Source organism: Bombus terrestris, chromosome 10, assembly GCF_910591885.1.
Source record: "Bombus terrestris chromosome 10, iyBomTerr1.2, whole genome shotgun sequence".
In the NCBI taxonomy this organism is placed as follows: Eukaryota; Metazoa; Arthropoda; class Insecta; order Hymenoptera; family Apidae; genus Bombus; species Bombus terrestris.
The window spans coordinates 11,824,064-11,839,857 of record NC_063278.1 but is presented as its reverse complement, the minus strand read 5'-3'; positions in this window follow the sequence as shown (position 1 = coordinate 11,839,857).

Genomic DNA, 15,794 nt, shown 5'->3' with positions numbered 1-15,794 from the left:
TTATATAATACTATGATATAACGTACAACGTTATATAGTATTACTATATAACGTATAACGTTATATGCTATTATGATATAACGTATAACGTTATATGCTATTACGATATAACGTATAGCGTTATATACTATTACGATATAACGTATAGCGTTATATGTTATTACGATATAACATATAACGATATATACTATTACGATATAACGTATAACGTTATATAGTATTACGATATAACGGATATCGTTATATACTATTACGATATAACGTATAGCGTTATATGTTATTACGATATAACATATAACGTTATATACTATTACGATATAACGTATAACGTTATATAGTATTACGATATGACATATAACGTTATATACTATTACGATATAACGTATAACGTTGTATGCTATTATGATATAGCTAATAACGTTATATAGTATTACGATATAACCTTTAACGTTATATACTATTACGATATAACGTATAGCGCTATATGCTATTACGATATAACGTATAACGTTATATGCTATTACGATATAACGTATAACGTTATATAGTATTACGATATAACGTATAGCGTTATATGTTATTACGATATAACATATAACGTTATATACTATTACGATATAACGTATAACGTTATATAGTATTACGATATAACATATAACGTTATATACTATTACGATAAAACGTATAACGTTATATAGTATTACGATATAACGTATAACGTTATATGCTATTACGATATAACCTATAACGTTATATAGTATTACGATATAACGTATAACGTTATATGCTATTACGATATAACGTATAACGTTATATGCTATTACGATATAACGTATAACGTTATATGCTATTACGATATAACGTATAACGTTATATGCTATTACGATATATCCAGTAACGCTATATGCTATTACGATATAACGTATAACGTTATATGCTATTACGATATATCCAATAACGTTATATAGTATTACGATATAACGTATAACGTTATATGCTATTACGATATAACGTATAACGTTATATGCTATTACGATATAACGTATAACGTTATATACTATTACGATATAACGTATAACGTTATATGCTATTACGATATAACATATAACGTTATATGCTATTACGATATAACGTATAACGTTATATACTATTACGATAAAGCGGATAACGTTATATACTACTATGATATAACGTATAACGTTATATAGTATTACGATATAACGTATAACGTTATATAGTATTACGATATAACGTATAACGTTATATGCTATTACGATATAACATATAACGTTATATACTATTACGATATAACGTATAACGTTATATACTATTACGATATAACGTATAACGTTATATAGTATTACGATATAACGTATAACGTTATATGCTACTAAGATATAACGTATAACGTTATATAGTATTATGATATAACGTATAACGTTATATGCTACTACGATATAACGTATAACGTTATGTACTATTACGATATAACGTATAACGTTATATGCTATTGTGATATAGCTAATAACGTTATATAGTATTACGATATAACGTATAACGTTATATGCTATTACGATATAACATATAACGTTATATAGTATTACGATATAACATATAACGTTATATACTATTACGATATAACGTATAACGTTATATGCTATTATGATATAGCTGATAACGTTATATAGTATTACGATATAACGTGTAACGTTATATGCTATTACGATATAACGTATAACGTTATATGCTATTACGATATAACGTATAACGTTATATAGTATTACGATATAACGTATAGCGTTATATGTTATTACGATATAACGTATAACGTTATATACTATTACGATATAACGTATAACGTTATATAGTATTACGATATAACATATAACGTTATATACTATTACGATATAACGTATAACGTTATATAATACTATGATATAACGTACAACGTTATATAGTATTACTATATAACGTATAACGTTATATGCTATTATGATATAACGTATAACGTTATATGCTATTACGATATAACGTATAGCGTTATATACTATTACGATATAACGTATAGCGTTATATGTTATTACGATATAACATATAACGTTATATACTATTACGATATAACGTATAACGTTATATAGTATTACGATATAACGGATATCGTTATATACTATTACGATATAACGTATAGCGTTATATGTTATTACGATATAACATATAACGTTATATACTATTACGATATAACGTATAACGTTATATAGTATTACGATATGACATATAACGTTATATACTATTACGATATAACGTATAACGTTGTATGCTATTATGATATAGCTAATAACGTTATATAGTATTACGATATAACCTTTAACGTTATATACTATTACGATATAACGTATAGCGCTATATGCTATTACGATATAACGTATAACGTTATATGCTATTACGATATAACGTATAACGTTATATACTATTACGATATAACGTATAGCGTTATATGTTATTACGATATAACATATAACGTTATATACTATTACGATATAACGTATAACGTTATATAGTATTACGATATAACATATAACGTTATATACTATTACGATAAAACGTATAACGTTATATAGTATTACGATATAACGTATAACGTTATATGCTATTACGATATAACCTATAACGTTATATAGTATTACGATATAACGTATAACGTTATATGCTATTACGATATAACGTATAACGTTATATGCTATTACGATATAACGTATAACGTTATATAGTATAACGATATAACGTATAACGTTATATACTATTACGATATAACGTATAACGTTATATACTATTACGATATAACGTATAGCGTTATATGTTATTACGATATAACATATAACGTTATATACTATTACGATAAAACGTATAACGTTATATAGTATTACGATATAACGTATAACGTTATATGCTATTACGATATAACGTATAACGTTATATCCTATTACGATATAGCGTATAACGTTATATAGTATTACGATATAACACATAACGTTATATAGTATTACGATATAACGTATATCGTTATATACTATTACGATATAACATATAACGTTATATAGTATTACGATATAACATATAACGTTATATACTATTACGATATAACGTATAACGTTATATAGTATTACGATATAACGTATAACGTTATATACTATTACGATATAACGTATAACGTTATATGCTATTACGATATAACGTATAACGTTATATGCTATTATGATATATCCAATAACGTTATATAGTATTACGATATAACGTATAACGTTATATGCTATTACGATATAACGTATAACGTTATATACTATTACGATAAAGCGTATAACGTTATATACTACTATGATATAACGTATAACGTTATATAGTATTGCGATATAACGTATAACGTTATATGCTATTACGATATAACGTATAACGTTATATGCTATTACGATATAACGTATAACGTTATATAGTATTACGATATAACGTATAACGTTATAAAGTATTACGATATAACATATAACGTTATATACTATTACGATATAACGTATAACGTTATATGCTATTACGATATAACGTATAACTTTATATAGTATTACGTTATAACGTATAACGTTATATGCTATTACGATATAACGTATAACGTTATATAGTATTACGATATAACGTATAGCGTTATATGTTATTACGATATAACATATAACGTTATATACTATTACGATATAACGTATAACGTTATATAGTATTACGATATAACATATAACGTTATATACTATTACGATAAAACGTATAACGTTATATAGTATTACGATATAACGTATAACGTTATATGCTATTACGATATAACCTATAACGTTATATAGTATTACGATATAACGTATAACGTTATATGCTATTACGATATAACGTATAACGTTATATGCTACTACGATATAACGTATAACGTTATGTACTATTACGATATAACGTATAACGTTATATGCTATTGTGATATAGCTAATAACGTTATATAGTATTACGATATAACGTATAACGTTATATGCTATTACGATATAACGTATAACGTTATATGCTATTACGATATAACGTATAACGTTATATAGTATTACGATATAACGTATAACGTTATAAAGTATTACGATATAACATATAACGTTATATACTATTACGATATAACGTATAACGTTATATGCTATTACGATATAACGTATAACGTTATATACTATTACGATATAACGTATAGCGTTATATGTTATTGCGATATAACATATAACGTTATATACTATTACGATATAACGTATAACGTTATATAGTATTACGATATAACATATAACGTTATATACTACTACGATATAACGTATAACGTTATATGCTATTATGATATAGCTGATAACGTTATATAGTATTACGATATAACGTGTAACGTTATATACTATTACGATATAACATATAACGTTATGTACTATTACGATATAACGTATAACGTTATATACTATTACGATATAACGTATAACGTTATATAGTATTACGATATAACGTATAACGTTATATGCTACTAAGATATAACGTATAACGTTATATAGTATTACGATATAACGTATAACGTTATATGCTATTACGATATAACGTATAACGTTATGTACTATTACGATATAACGTATAACGTTATATGCTATTGTGATATAGCTAATAACGTTATATAGTATTACGATATAACGTATAACGTTATATGCTATTACGATATAACCTATAACGTTATATAGTATTACGATATAACGTATAACGTTATATGCTATTACGATATAACATATAACGTTATATACTATTACGATATAACGTATAACGTTATATACTATTACGATATAACGTATAACGTTATATAGTATTACGATATAACGTATAACGTTATATGCTACTAAGATATAACGTATAACGTTATATAGTATTACGATATAACGTATAACGTTATATGCTATTACGATATAACGTATAACGTTATATGCTATTACGATATATCCAGTAACGCTATATGCTATTACGATATAACGTATAACGTTATATGCTATTACGATATATCCAATAACGTTATATAGTATTACGATATAACGTATAACGTTATATGCTATTACGATATAACGTATAACGTTATATGCTATTACGATATAACGTATAACGTTATATACTATTACGATATAACGTATAACGTTATATGCTATTACGATATAACATATAACGTTATATGCTATTACGATATAACGTATAACGTTATATACTATTACGATAAAGCGGATAACGTTATATACTACTATGATATAACGTATAACGTTATATAGTATTACGATATAACGTATAACGTTATATAGTATTACGATATAACGTATAACGTTATATGCTATTACGATATAACATATAACGTTATATACTATTACGATATAACGTATAACGTTATATACTATTACGATATAACGTATAACGTTATATAGTATTACGATATAACGTATAACGTTATATGCTACTAAGATATAACGTATAACGTTATATAGTATTATGATATAACGTATAACGTTATATGCTACTACGATATAACGTATAACGTTATGTACTATTACGATATAACGTATAACGTTATATGCTATTGTGATATAGCTAATAACGTTATATAGTATTACGATATAACGTATAACGTTATATGCTATTACGATATAACATATAACGTTATATAGTATTACGATATAACATATAACGTTATATACTATTACGATATAACGTATAACGTTATATGCTATTATGATATAGCTGATAACGTTATATAGTATTACGATATAACGTGTAACGTTATATGCTATTACGATATAACGTATAACGTTATATGCTATTACGATATAACGTATAACGTTATATAGTATTACGATATAACGTATAGCGTTATATGTTATTACGATATAACGTATAACGTTATATACTATTACGATATAACGTATAACGTTATATAGTATTACGATATAACATATAACGTTATATACTATTACGATATAACGTATAACGTTATATAATACTATGATATAACGTACAACGTTATATAGTATTACTATATAACGTATAACGTTATATGCTATTATGATATAACGTATAACGTTATATGCTATTACGATATAACGTATAGCGTTATATACTATTACGATATAACGTATAGCGTTATATGTTATTACGATATAACATATAACGTTATATACTATTACGATATAACGTATAACGTTATATAGTATTACGATATAACGGATATCGTTATATACTATTACGATATAACGTATAGCGTTATATGTTATTACGATATAACATATAACGTTATATACTATTACGATATAACGTATAACGTTATATAGTATTACGATATGACATATAACGTTATATACTATTACGATATAACGTATAACGTTGTATGCTATTATGATATAGCTAATAACGTTATATAGTATTACGATATAACCTTTAACGTTATATACTATTACGATATAACGTATAGCGCTATATGCTATTACGATATAACGTATAACGTTATATGCTATTACGATATAACGTATAACGTTATATAGTATTACGATATAACGTATAGCGTTATATGTTATTACGATATAACATATAACGTTATATACTATTACGATATAACGTATAACGTTATATAGTATTACGATATAACATATAACGTTATATACTATTACGATAAAACGTATAACGTTATATAGTATTACGATATAACGTATAACGTTATATGCTATTACGATATAACCTATAACGTTATATAGTATTACGATATAACGTATAACGTTATATGCTATTACGATATAACGTATAACGTTATATGCTATTACGATATAACGTATAACGTTATATGCTATTACGATATAACGTATAACGTTATATGCTATTACGATATATCCAGTAACGCTATATGCTATTACGATATAACGTATAACGTTATATGCTATTACGATATATCCAATAACGTTATATAGTATTACGATATAACGTATAACGTTATATGCTATTACGATATAACGTATAACGTTATATGCTATTACGATATAACGTATAACGTTATATACTATTACGATATAACGTATAACGTTATATGCTATTACGATATAACATATAACGTTATATGCTATTACGATATAACGTATAACGTTATATACTATTACGATAAAGCGGATAACGTTATATACTACTATGATATAACGTATAACGTTATATAGTATTACGATATAACGTATAACGTTATATAGTATTACGATATAACGTATAACGTTATATGCTATTACGATATAACATATAACGTTATATACTATTACGATATAACGTATAACGTTATATACTATTACGATATAACGTATAACGTTATATAGTATTACGATATAACGTATAACGTTATATGCTACTAAGATATAACGTATAACGTTATATAGTATTATGATATAACGTATAACGTTATATGCTACTACGATATAACGTATAACGTTATGTACTATTACGATATAACGTATAACGTTATATGCTATTGTGATATAGCTAATAACGTTATATAGTATTACGATATAACGTATAACGTTATATGCTATTACGATATAACATATAACGTTATATAGTATTACGATATAACATATAACGTTATATACTATTACGATATAACGTATAACGTTATATGCTATTATGATATAGCTGATAACGTTATATAGTATTACGATATAACGTGTAACGTTATATGCTATTACGATATAACGTATAACGTTATATGCTATTACGATATAACGTATAACGTTATATAGTATTACGATATAACGTATAGCGTTATATGTTATTACGATATAACGTATAACGTTATATACTATTACGATATAACGTATAACGTTATATAGTATTACGATATAACATATAACGTTATATACTATTACGATATAACGTATAACGTTATATAATACTATGATATAACGTACAACGTTATATCGTAATACTATATAACGTATAACGTTATATGCTATTATGATATAACGTATAACGTTATATGCTATTACGATATAACGTATAGCGTTATATACTATTACGATATAACGTATAGCGTTATATGTTATTACGATATAACATATAACGTTATATACTATTACGATATAACGTATAACGTTATATAGTATTACGATATAACGGATATCGTTATATACTATTACGATATAACGTATAGCGTTATATGTTATTACGATATAACATATAACGTTATATACTATTACGATATAACGTATAACGTTATATAGTATTACGATATGACATATAACGTTATATACTATTACGATATAACGTATAACGTTGTATGCTATTATGATATAGCTAATAACGTTATATAGTATTACGATATAACCTTTAACGTTATATACTATTACGATATAACGTATAGCGCTATATGCTATTACGATATAACGTATAACGTTATATGCTATTACGATATAACGTATAACGTTATATAGTATTACGATATAACGTATAGCGTTATATGTTATTACGATATAACATATAACGTTATATACTATTACGATATAACGTATAACGTTATATAGTATTACGATATAACATATAACGTTATATACTATTACGATAAAACGTATAACGTTATATAGTATTACGATATAACGTATAACGTTATATGCTATTACGATATAACCTATAACGTTATATAGTATTACGATATAACGTATAACGTTATATGCTATTACGATATAACGTATAACGTTATATGCTATTACGATATAACGTATAACGTTATATAGTATAACGATATAACGTATAACGTTATATACTATTACGATATAACGTATAACGTTATATACTATTACGATATAACGTATAGCGTTATATGTTATTACGATATAACATATAACGTTATATACTATTACGATAAAACGTATAACGTTATATAGTATTACGATATAACGTATAACGTTATATGCTATTACGATATAACGTATAACGTTATATCCTATTACGATATAGCGTATAACGTTATATAGTATTACGATATAACACATAACGTTATATAGTATTACGATATAACGTATATCGTTATATACTATTACGATATAACATATAACGTTATATAGTATTACGATATAACATATAACGTTATATACTATTACGATATAACGTATAACGTTATATAGTATTACGATATAACGTATAACGTTATATACTATTACGATATAACGTATAACGTTATATGCTATTACGATATAACGTATAACGTTATATGCTATTATGATATATCCAATAACGTTATATAGTATTACGATATAACGTATAACGTTATATGCTATTACGATATAACGTATAACGTTATATACTATTACGATAAAGCGTATAACGTTATATACTACTATGATATAACGTATAACGTTATATAGTATTGCGATATAACGTATAACGTTATATGCTATTACGATATAACGTATAACGTTATATGCTATTACGATATAACGTATAACGTTATATAGTATTACGATATAACGTATAACGTTATAAAGTATTACGATATAACATATAACGTTATATACTATTACGATATAACGTATAACGTTATATGCTATTACGATATAACGTATAACTTTATATAGTATTACGTTATAACGTATAACGTTATATGCTATTACGATATAACGTATAACGTTATATAGTATTACGATATAACGTATAGCGTTATATGTTATTACGATATAACATATAACGTTATATACTATTACGATATAACGTATAACGTTATATAGTATTACGATATAACATATAACGTTATATACTATTACGATAAAACGTATAACGTTATATAGTATTACGATATAACGTATAACGTTATATGCTATTACGATATAACCTATAACGTTATATAGTATTACGATATAACGTATAACGTTATATGCTATTACGATATAACGTATAACGTTATATGCTACTACGATATAACGTATAACGTTATGTACTATTACGATATAACGTATAACGTTATATGCTATTGTGATATAGCTAATAACGTTATATAGTATTACGATATAACGTATAACGTTATATGCTATTACGATATAACGTATAACGTTATATGCTATTACGATATAACGTATAACGTTATATAGTATTACGATATAACGTATAACGTTATAAAGTATTACGATATAACATATAACGTTATATACTATTACGATATAACGTATAACGTTATATGCTATTACGATATAACGTATAACGTTATATACTATTACGATATAACGTATAGCGTTATATGTTATTGCGATATAACATATAACGTTATATACTATTACGATATAACGTATAACGTTATATAGTATTACGATATAACATATAACGTTATATACTACTACGATATAACGTATAACGTTATATGCTATTATGATATAGCTGATAACGTTATATAGTATTACGATATAACGTGTAACGTTATATACTATTACGATATAACATATAACGTTATGTACTATTACGATATAACGTATAACGTTATATACTATTACGATATAACGTATAACGTTATATAGTATTACGATATAACGTATAACGTTATATGCTACTAAGATATAACGTATAACGTTATATAGTATTACGATATAACGTATAACGTTATATGCTATTACGATATAACGTATAACGTTATGTACTATTACGATATAACGTATAACGTTATATGCTATTGTGATATAGCTAATAACGTTATATAGTATTACGATATAACGTATAACGTTATATGCTATTACGATATAACCTATAACGTTATATAGTATTACGATATAACGTATAACGTTATATGCTATTACGATATAACATATAACGTTATATACTATTACGATATAACGTATAACGTTATATACTATTACGATATAACGTATAACGTTATATAGTATTACGATATAACGTATAACGTTATATGCTACTAAGATATAACGTATAACGTTATATAGTATTACGATATAACGTATAACGTTATATGCTACTACGATATAACGTATAACGTTATGTACTATTACGATATAACGTATAACGTTATATGCTATTGTGATATAGCTAATAACGTTATATAGTATTACGATATAACGTATAACGTTATATGCCATTACGATATAACATATAACGTTATATAGTATTACGATATAACATATAACGTTATATACTATTACGATATAACGTATAACGTTATATGCTATTATGATATAGCTGATAACGTTATATAGTATTACGATATAACCTGTAACGTTATATACTATTACGATATAACATATAACGTTATATACTATTACGATATAACGTATAACGTTATATACTATTACGATATAACGTATAACGTTATATAGTATTACGATATAACGTATAACGTTATACGCTACTAAGATATAACGTATAACGTTATATAGTATTACGATATAACGTATAACGTTATATGCTATTACGATATAACCTATAACGTTATATAGTATTACGATATAACGTATAACGTTATATGCTATTACGATATAACGTATAACGTTATATGCTATTACGATATAACGTATAACGTTATATAGTATTACGATATAACGTATAGCGTTATACGTTATTACGATATAACATATAACGTTATATACTATTACGATATAACGTATAACGTTATATAGTATTACGATATAACATATAACGTTATATACTATTACGATATAACGTATAACGTTATATGCTATTATGATATAGCTGATAACGTTATATAGTATTACGATATAACGTATAGCGTTATATGTTATTACGATATAACATATAACGTTATATACTATTACGATATAACGTATAACGTTATATAGTATTACGATATAACGTATAACGTTATATACTACTACGATATAACGTATAACGTTATATACTATTACGATATAACGTATAACGTTATATACTACTATGATATAACGTATAACGTTATATACTATTGGGATATAACGTATAACGTTATATGCTATTACGATATAACGTATAACGTTATATACTGCTATGATATAACGTATAACGTTATATAGTATTACGATATAACGTATAACGTTATATGCTATTACGATATAACGTATAACGTTATATACTACTATGATATAACGTATAACGTTATATAGTATTACGATATAACGTATAACGTTATATGCTATTACGATATAACGTATAACGTTATATACTACTATGATATAACGTATAACGTTATATAGTATTACGATATAACGTATAACGTTATATGCTATTACGATATAACGTATAACGTTATATGCTATTACGATATAACGTATAACGTTATATGCTATTACGATATAACGTATAACGTTATATAGTATTACGTTATAACGTATAACGTTATATACTATTACGATATAACGTATAGCGTTATATGTTATTGCGATATAACATATAACGTTATATACTATTACGATATAACGTATAACGTTATATAGTATTACGATATAACATATAACGTTATATACTACTACGATATAACGTATAACGTTATATGCTATTATGATATAGCTGATAACGTTATATAGTATTACGATATAACGTATAACGTTATATAGTATTACGATATAACGGATATCGTTATATACTATTACGATATAACGTATAGCGTTATATGTTATTACGATATAACATATAACGTTATATACTATTACGATATAACGTATAACGTTATATAGTATTACGATATAACATATAACGTTATATACTATTACGATATAACGTATAACGTTGTATGCTATTATGATATAGCTAATAACGTTATATAGTATTACGATATAACCTTTAACGTTATATACTATTACGATATAACGTATAACGTTATATACTATTACGATATAACGTATAGCGTTATATGTTATTACGATATAACATATAACGTTATATACTATTACGATATAACGTATAACGTTATATAGTATTACGATATAACGTATAACGTTATATAGTATTACGATATAACGTATAACGTTATATACTATTACGATATAACGTATAACGTTATATACTATTACGATATAACGTATAGCGTTATATGTTATTACGATATAACATATAACGTTATGTACTATTACGATATAACGTATAACGTTATATGCTATTGTGATATAGCTAATAACGTTATATAGTATTACGATATAACGTATAACGTTATATGCTATTACGATATAACGTATAACGTTATATGCTATTACGATATAACGTATAACGTTATATGCTATTACGATATAACGTATAACGTTATATAGTATTACGATATAACGTATAACGTTATATGCTATTACGATATAACGTATAACGTTATATAGTATTACGTTATAACGTATAACGTTATATACTATTACGATATAACGTATAGCGTTATATAGTATTACGATATAACATATAACGTTATATACTATTACGATAAAACGTATAACGTTATATAGTATTACGATATAACATATAACGTTATATACTATTACGATATAACGTATAACGTTATGTGCTATTATGATATAGCTAATAACGTTATATAGTATTACGATATAACCTTTAACGTTATATACTATTACGATATAACGTATAACGTTATATGCTATTACGATATAACGTACAACGTTATATGCTATAACGATATAACGTATAACGTTATATAGTATTACGATATAACGTATAACGTTATATACTATTACGATATAACGTATAGCGTTATATGTTATTACGATATAACATATAACGTTATATACTATTACGATATAACGTATAACGTTATATAGTATTACGATATAACGTATAACGTTATATACTATTACGATATAACGTATAGCGTTATATGTTATTACGATATAACATATAACGTTATATACTATTACGATAAAACGTATAACGTTATATAGTATTACGATATAACGTATAACGTTATATGCTATTACGATATAACGTATAACGTTATATCCTATTACGATATAGCGTATAACGTTATATAGTATTACGATATAACACATAACGTTATATAGTATTACGATATAACGTATATCGTTATATACTATTACGATATAACATATAACGTTATATAGTATTACGATATAACATATAACGTTATATACTATTACGATATAACGTATAACGTTATATAGTATTACGATATAACGTATAACGTTATATACTATTACGATATAACGTATAACGTTATATGCTATTACGATATAACGTATAGCGTTATATGCTATTATGATATATCCAATAACGTTATATAGTATTACGATATAACGTATAACGTTATATGCTATTACGATATAACGTATAACGTTATATACTATTACGATAAAGCGTATAACGTTATATACTACTATGATATAACGTATAACGTTATATAGTATTACGATATAACGTATAACGTTATATGCTATTACGATATAACGTATAACGTTATATGCTATTACGATATAACGTATAACGTTATATGCTATTACGATATAACGTATAACGTTATATGCTATTACGATATAACGTATAACGTTATATAGTATTACGTTATAACGTATAACGTTATATACTATTACGATATAACGTATAGCGTTATATGTTATTGCGATATAACATATAACGTTATATACTATTACGATATAACGTATAACGTTATATAGTATTACGATATAACATATAACGTTATATACTACTACGATATAACGTATAACGTTATATGCTATTATGATATAGCTGATAACGTTATATAGTATTACGATATAACGTGTAACGTTATATACTATTACGATATAACATATAACGTTATGTACTATTACGATATAACGTATAACGTTATATACTATTACGATATAACGTATAACGTTATATAGTATTACGATATAACGTATAACGTTATATGCTACTAAGATATAACGTATAACGTTATATAGTATTACGATATAACGTATAACGTTATATGCTATTACGATATAACGTATAACGTTATGTACTATTACGATATAACGTATAACGTTATATGCTATTGTGATATAGCTAATAACGTTATATAGTATTACGATATAACGTATAACGTTATATGCTATTACGATATAACCTATAACGTTATATAGTATTACGATATAACGTATAACGTTATATGCTATTACGATATAACATATAACGTTATATACTATTACGATATAACGTATAACGTTATATACTATTACGATATAACGTATAACGTTATATAGTATTACGATATAACGTATAACGTTATATAGTATTACGATATAACGTATAACGTTATATGCTACTACGATATAACGTATAACGTTATGTACTATTACGATATAACGTATAACGTTATATGCTACTAAGATATAACGTATAACGTTATATAGTATTACGATATAACGTATAACGTTATATGCTATTACGATATAACGTATAACGTTATGTACTATTACGATATAACGTATAACGTTATATGCTATTGTGATATAGCTAATAACGTTATATAGTATTACGATATAACGTATAACGTTATATGCTATTACGATATAACATATAACGTTATATAGTATTACGATATAACATATAACGTTATATACTATTACGATATAACGTATAACGTTATATGCTATTATGATATAGCTGATAACGTTATATAGTATTACGATATAACGTGTAACGTTATATACTATTACGATATAACATATAACGTTATATACTATTACGATATAACGTATAACGTTATATACTATTAC